We start from the raw sequence: 8,223 nt of genomic DNA, 5'->3' as shown, positions 1-8,223 counted from the left end.
GATATTGATATTGTCAAATTAAAATATATTGAATTTGGCCATCAATGGCCCTTCAATAATTAGGTGCGTGACACCTCTGATACCATAAAAATCGTCTTATTATTATTACAAAAGTATAATCAATGCATGAAGTTCCAATAACATGACTTTACCACAATCATATCCATGTCACAGTTGCAGTGCGTTAGTACCACCATCTGTTCATGCAATGTTACTTGGTGAGTGAGTGGTGATTGTTTTTGTCGCAGTGAAAGTAAGTCATTTACCTACAAGTAGTTGTACTGTAAATGGCAATAGCGCACTAGTTTCAAGCACTTGTCATGCAGTTTGTCCCATTTGAATGATGTCAGAATGTAAGACTGTAGTGGTCTATGGGTATGGGTGGACTGTGACCAGAAATTGGCCCTGGCATTTTAAACACATCAACACTTTTTTTCCCTTGTGGCCCCCACACTGGCCCATTTTTGTTCTCAAGTCCCCCATTGTGTCACGACTTCCGCCGAGGTTGGCTCTCCTGCCCGTTCAGGCTGTGCTCGGCGGTCGTCGTCACCGTCCTATTAGCCACTACCGATCCCTTTTCGGTTATCTGTTGGTTTTGTCTGATTGTTTTCACCTGTGTGTTAGTTAATTAGTATCTGTATATAATGTAGGTTGTCCCGCCCTTGTTTTGTGCGGGATTGTTTGTTTTTGTCATTTAGTTTCGGCTGTCGGTGTTTTTGTGTTTTATTTCTCCGGTTTGTCTGTTATTTCCTGTTTTGGTTATTTTTCACCCTGTTTGTATTTTTGGGTTATCCGTGTTTATTGTTGTTCACCGGAGAATAAACCTCTATTCACTATTTGCTCTCTGCGCCTGATTCCACCCACCTTGACTAGTCGTGACACATTGTTAGCCAGATAGTGATTATTTTGAGCAAAAAAAAACAAGTTAGACAGGCCCACTGGGCTAATGATGGCCAGTCCGCCCCTGGCTACTGGACACTATAGGCCACATTTGAATTAAAATTATAATTATAACAAATGAATTATATTTTATACAATTACATTTGAAAAAGTTCTAAACATTGTCCCTTCTTTTGTTTGATATGAGAGGAATGATTCATGGAATGCATTTCATATCAATTGGCTTCGTCTTGTTTGCCTTCAGTTTGTCATTTTAGGTGCCAGTGCCCAATGTTGGTGCAAATGTTTGCAACAGTTTCTACCTCTAATTATTAGCATTGTCTAACCAAAAATGGTATATAATAGGCAGAATCTACCACACACCCAGAGCTGATTAGTGAATAGTTAGTGATCGTAAGATGGCGCCGGAGAAGAAGGCTGACGTTTTACATGTTCATAACCAATTGTGTTTTTTTGTTCGTTTCGTTTTTCATTTTTTTCTTATTTTGTACATAATGTTGCTGCTACCGTCTCTTTTGACCAAAAATAACTTCTAGCCATCAGAACATCTATTACTCATCACGAACTGGCAGAATACTTTTTTTACTTTAATGAGTCTGACGAGCCCATCATGAATGACATGCTGCTTTCCCGGGAACAGTTTCAGATCCCCGTCATGTGTGTGAAGAGGAGGCGAAGAAAAAAGGGTCAGAGGTCGGACTGCCTTCTGAGAATTCGTAGGCGATCTAATAAACCCCCACTGCCTTGCTTTCTGCTAGCATACGTGCAATCTTTGGAAAATAAAATTGATGACGTACGCAGAAGATTAAACTACCAATTGGACATTCAAAACTGTAATATCTTATTCTTCACAGAGTCATGGCTGAACGACGACATTATCAACCTACAGCTGCCTGGTTATACACTGTATCAGCAGGACAGGACAGCGGCGTCTCGTAAGACAAGAGGTGGCGGACTGTGTATTTTTGTAAATAACAGCTGGTGCACGATATCTAAGGAAGTCTTGAGGTTTTGCTCACCTGGGATAGAGTATCTAATGATAAGCTGTTAATCACATTATCTACCTAGAGAGTTTTCATCTGTATTTTTCATAGCTGTGTACATACCACCACAGACCGATGCTGGCACTAAGACCGCACTGAATGAGCTGTATTCCGCCATAAGCAAACAGGAAAACGCTCACCCAGTGGTGGCGCTCCTAGTCGCCGGGGAATACTGCCCCATTTGGAGGAAGTGCATGCCCATAGTAAACAGAAGTTCTTGTTGTCCAAAATTGCTAATATATGCATATAATAATTATTGAATAGAAAACACTCTAAAGTTTCTAAAACCGTTTAAATTATGTCTGTATGTAAAGCAGAACTCTCAGGGCAGCCTTTCTCCCAAACTCTCTCTTGTCAAGAGAAAAGTTGGGTCAACTTTGACGTCATCGCCCACACCCTTCCCAAGCAGCTACTGATCTGGGAACAGTTTGTATGTGTTCAGCACGATGTCTGCTTTCAAATGGGGCGTTCATTGTGAGAATCTCGCGCGCCCTCGTCTTTTGGCGGGCTAAAACGTTCAGGTCACGTGATAATACATGCACTCTATTGCGCGCGGCTGATTTGGGGGCGCTTTCTTTTTCCAAGAAACACCAATTGATGTCGGTTAGTCTGTTCGCGCTGATCATTGTTTTACACGTCTAAAACATCATAAAGCTCGATTCTGTACTTAGTTTGACCAGTTTAGTCGACATATAATATGTAATTTTGAAGTTTTGATGCGCAAGAGTGCGGGACCAGAAGTAATTTTGGGTGCATTTCAGCTGAAGCTGTTAGCATATGATAATACAGAGACACACAACTTGAAACCAAACGATGTATTGGGTAAGTATGACTCCTTCTACGTCTTCTGATCGAAGAACATCAAAGGTAAGGGAATATTTATGTGGTTATTTTGGGTTTCTGTGGACTCCAAACGTAGAGGAGACATACTGCTAATATCTGAGCGCCGTCTCATAGTATAGCCTAGTGAACGAATTCTGTAACGTTAAAAATAAATGTAACACAGCGGTTGCATTAAGAAGAAGTGTATCTTTGTAACTATATGTAGAACATGTATATTTAGTCATGTTTATTGCTTGTTATCTGACGTTATCTGTCGGAGCTATCATCATTTCTCCGGACATTTGAGTAGCATTTTTTGAAATGTCGTCATTGTAAACAGAGATTTATGGATATAAATGGCATATTATTGAAAAAAAACATAAATGTACTGTGTAACATGTCATATTACTGTCATCTGATGAAGATTTTCAAAAGGTTAGTGAATTATTTATTTTTTAATCCTACTTTAAAATTTTATATTTTCTGGGACAAAATGGCTGCCTCTCGTCTTTTGTTTCGGTGGTGATCTAATATAAATATGTGCTATGTTTTCGCCGTAAAACATTTTAGAAATCTGACTTGCTGGGTAGATGAACAAGGTGTTTATCATCATTTGAGCTATTGGACTTGTTAATGTGTGGATGTTAAATATTTCTAAGAATATTTTTTTGCATTTTGCGTTATGGTAATGAGCTTGAGCCGTAGTCACGATCCCGGATCCGGGATGGGTAGCATCAAGAGGTAAAATGCAGGGAAATTTAAATCTGTCTTACTGAATTTCTGTCAGCATGTTAAATGTGCAACTCTGGACCACCTTTACTCCACAGACATAAATAAATACAAAGCTCTCCCTCACCCTCCATTTGGAAAATCTGACCATAATTCTATCCTACTGATTCCTGATTATAAGCAAAAATGAATAAAGCAGGAAGCACCAGTAACTCAATCAATAACAAAGTGGTCAGGTGAAGCAGATGCTAAGCTACTGGACTGTTTTGCAAGCACAGACTGGAATATGTTCCGGGATTCTTTCGATGGCATTGAGGAGTACTCCACATCAGTCATTGGCTGATAGGTCAACCAGAAGCCATTGATTACAGGCAACATCCGCACTGAGCTAAAGACTAGACTGTTGCTTTCAAGGAGCGTGACTCTAACCCAGAAGCTTATAAGAAATCCCGCTATGCCCTCTGACGAACAATCAAACAGGCAATGCATCAATACAGGACTAATATCGAATTGTACTACACTGGCTCTGATGCTCGTCGGATGTGGCAGGGCTTTCAAACCATTACAGACTACAAAGGAAGGCAAAGCCGAGAGCTGCCCAGTGACACGTCTAAGCTCGCTTCGAAACAAATAACACTGAAACATGCATGAGAGCACCAGCTGTTCCGGAAAAGTGTGTGATCATGCTCTCCGCAGCCAATGTGAGTAGACCTTCAAAAAGGGCAACATTCACAAGGTCGAAGGGCCAGATGGATTACCAGGACGTGTACTGTGAGCATGCTTTGACCAACTGGCAAGTGTCTTCACTGACATTTTCAGCCTCTCCCTGTCTGAGTCTGTAATACCAACATGTTTTAAGCACACCACCATAGTCCCTGTGCCCAGGAACATTAAGGTAACCTGCCTAAATGACTTCCGACCCATAGCACTCACGTCTGTAGCCATGAAGTGCTTTGAAAGACTGGTCATGGCTCACATCAACACCTTTATCCCAGAAACTGTAAACCCACTCCAATTTGCATACCGCTCTAACAGATCGACGGATGATGCAATATTTACTGCATTCCACACTGCCCTTTCCCACCTGGACAGACGGAACACCTTCAATTGAAGTCGGAAGTTTACATACACTTAGGTTGGAGTCATTAAATCTCCTTTTTCAACCACTCCACAAATTCCTTGTTAACAAACTATAGTTTTGGCAAGTCGGTTAGGATATCTACTTTGTGCGTCATGCCCAACAATTGTTTACAGACAGATTATTTCACTTATCATTCACTGTATCACAATTATAGTGGGTCAGAAATGTACATACACTAAGTTGACTGTGCCTTTAAACAGCTTGGAAAATTCCAGAAAATTGTCATGGCTTTAGAATCTTCTGATAGGCTAATTGACATCATTTGAGTAAATTGGAGGTGTACCTGTGGATGTATTTCAAGGCCTATGTTACGGATACAGGTATCCTGTGTGTGTGTATGTATCCTGTGTTGTTTTCTCTCCTTCTCCCCTCACAGGTGAAAATCATCACTCCCCAATCAGTCAACAATCAATCATCAATCAGAAGACACACCTCCTCCTGTTTCCTACCCTATCACAGTTCCTTTCCGTTGGCTTAAAAACCCCATCAGTTGTTTGCTCTAGAGCTCAATCTCTCTGTAAATGCCATGTCTGTAGGTCTGTATTTTTCACTCGCTCTTTGTGTATTAACCTCTCTTTTGTTTGAGCACCTCCATAGCACTTTTTCATCACCTGTGAGTATTGTTTTGGTTATGGTGTTTGTTTGTTTGCTGGTGGGAAAAGGGGAAACCAAGACAAGTCGCCCATGGGCATACACTACCCGTAGGTAGACTTTGTTAAATACACTAGTTAGAACTGGGTGGACCACCCACTGTAATTTTGGTTAGTTAGCTATTGTTAAAGTAGGCTAGTCTAGCTTAGGTGTGTTTTTTTTAATACTTATTGTTTCTTTCCTTGGGTCCAGCTCAGCCCCTTTCCTGCCCCCCCCTCCCCCCCATTACCGTGTGTTTAACAACCAGTTGTCGTGGTTATTTCGTTCTCACTTTTACTTTGTCACAATTATAATTTGCATGAGTTATGTTACGGGTCTCATTACCATCCCCCCCTAGACTGTCAGGCCAAAAGGGATTCATAACAGCCTACCTTCAAACTCCGTGCCTCTTTGCTTGACATCATGGGAAAATCAAAAGAAATCAGCCAAGATCTCAGAAGAAAACAAACAATAGTACGCAACTATAAACACCATGGGACCATGCAGCCGTCATGGGGCGGAAGGGTAGCCTAGTGGTTAGAGCGTTGGACTAGTAACCGAAAGGTTGCAAGTTCTTATCACCGAGCTGACAAGGTACAAATCTGTCATTCTGCCCCTGAACAGGCAGTTAACTCACTGTTCCTAGACCATCAATTGACAATAAGAATTTGTTCTTAGCTGACTTGCCTAGTTAAATAAAGGTATAAAAATACCGCTCAGGAAGGAGATGTGTTCTGTCTCCTAGAGATGAACATACTTTGGTGTGAAAAAATGCAAATCAATCCCAGAACAACAGCAAAGGACCCTGTGAAGATGCTGGAGGAAACGGGTACAAAAGTGTCTATATCCACATTAAAACGAGTCCTATATCGACAACCTGAAGGGCCGCTCAGCAAGGAAGAAGCCACTGCTCCAAACCCGCCATAAAATAGCCAGACTACAGTTTGCAACTGCACATGTGGACAAAGATGGTACTTTCTAGAGAAATTTCCTCTGGTCTGATGAAACAAAAATAGAACTGTTGTGGCCATAATGATCATCATAATGTTTGGAGGGAAAAGGGGGAGGCTTGTCAGCTGAAGAACACCATCTCAAATTTGAAGCACGGGGGTGGCAGCATCATGTTGTGGGGGTGCTTTGCTGCAGGAGGGACTGGTGCCCTTCACAAAACAGATGGCATCATGAGGGAGGGAAATTATGTGGATATATTGAAGCAAAATCTCAAGACATCAGTCAGGAAGCTAAAGCTTTGGCGCAAATGGGTCTTCAAAATGGACACTGACCCTAAGCATACTTCCAAAGTTCTGGCAAAATGGCTTAAGGACAAGGTCAAGGTATTGGAGTGGCCATCACAAAGCCCTGACCTCAATCCCATAGACAATTTGTTTGCAGAACTGAAAAAGCATGTGCGAGCAAGGAGGCCTACAAACCTGACTCAGTTACACAAATCAAATCAAACCAAATGTATTTATATAGCCCTTTGTACATCAGCTGATATCTCAAAGTGCTGTACAGAAACCCAGCCTAAAACCCCAAACAGCAAGCAATGCAGGTGTAGAAGCATGGTGGCTAGGAAAAACTCCATAGAAAGGCCAAAACCCAGGAAGAAACCTAGAGAGGAACCAGGCTATGAGGGCTGGCCAGTCCGCTTCTGGCTGTGCCGGGTGGATATTATAAAAGAACATGGCCAAGATGTTCAAATGTTCATAAATGACCAGCATGGTCAAATAATAATACACCAGCTCTGTCAGGAGGAATGGGCCAAAATTCACCCAATTTATTGTGGGAAGCTTGTGGAAGGCTACCCAAAACGGTTGACCCAAGTTAAATCATTTAAAGGCAATGCTACCAAATAATAATTGAGTATATGTAGACTTCTGACCCACAGGGAATGTGATGAAAGAAATAAAAGCTGAAATAAACCATTCTCTCTATTATTATTCTGACATTTCACATTCTTAAAATAAAGTATTGATTCTAACTGACCTAAGACAGGGAATTTTTACTAGGATTAAATGTCAGGGATTGTAATAAACTGACTTTTAATGTATTTGGCTAAGGTGTATGTAAACTTCCACCTTCAACTGTATGTGAGAATGCTGTTCATTCGCAACAGCTCAGCGTTCAACACAATAGTGCTGTCAAAGCTCGACAATAAGCTAGAGACCCTGGGACTAAACAACTCCCTCTGCAACTGGATTTCCTGATTGGCCGCCCCCAGGTGATAAGGGTAGGTAACAACACATCCACAACGCTGATTCTTAACACAGGGTGGGTGCTCAGTCCCTTCATGTACCCTAAAAATGGTCAAAGACTCCAGCCACCCTAGTCATAGACTTATCTCTCTGCTACCGCACGGCAAGCGGTTCCAGAGTGCCAAGTCCAGGTCCAAGAGGCTTCTAAACAGCGTATTCCCACAATCCATAAGCCATAAGACTCAAATGGCTACCCAGTCTATTCACATTGCCCCCGTCCCTTTTTACACCACTGCTACTCTCTGATGTTATCATCTATGCATAGTCACTTTAATAACTCTATCTACATGTACATATTACCTCAATTACCTCGACTAACCGGTGCCCCCACACATTGACTCTGTACCTGCTCTCTCCTGTATATAGTCTCGCTATTGTTATTTTACTGCTGCTCTTTAATTACTAGTGTCACGACTTCCACCAAAGGTGGCTCCTCTCCCTGTTCGGGTGGCGCTCGGCGGTCGTCGTCGCCGGTCTACTAGCTGCCACTGATCCTTTTCTTTTAGTTATGTCTGTTTTGTGCTTCACCTGGTTTCATTTGGGTTAATTAGGGGGGTGTTTATCTCGACATTTCCTTTGGGGTTGTTTTCATGTGACTGTCAGTGAGTTTGGGTTTCGTTTTCATTAGTTCATGTTTAACAGGTGGTTTTTCCCTGGACTGTGTCTGAGTGGGGTTCTGTGGTCCGGTGTCCTGTTATTTGAG

The sequence above is a fragment of the Oncorhynchus gorbuscha genome, linkage group LG18 (genome assembly GCF_021184085.1).
Source record: "Oncorhynchus gorbuscha isolate QuinsamMale2020 ecotype Even-year linkage group LG18, OgorEven_v1.0, whole genome shotgun sequence".
NCBI lineage: Eukaryota > Metazoa > Chordata > Actinopteri > Salmoniformes > Salmonidae > Oncorhynchus > Oncorhynchus gorbuscha.
Note: the sequence above shows the minus strand (reverse complement) of the source record.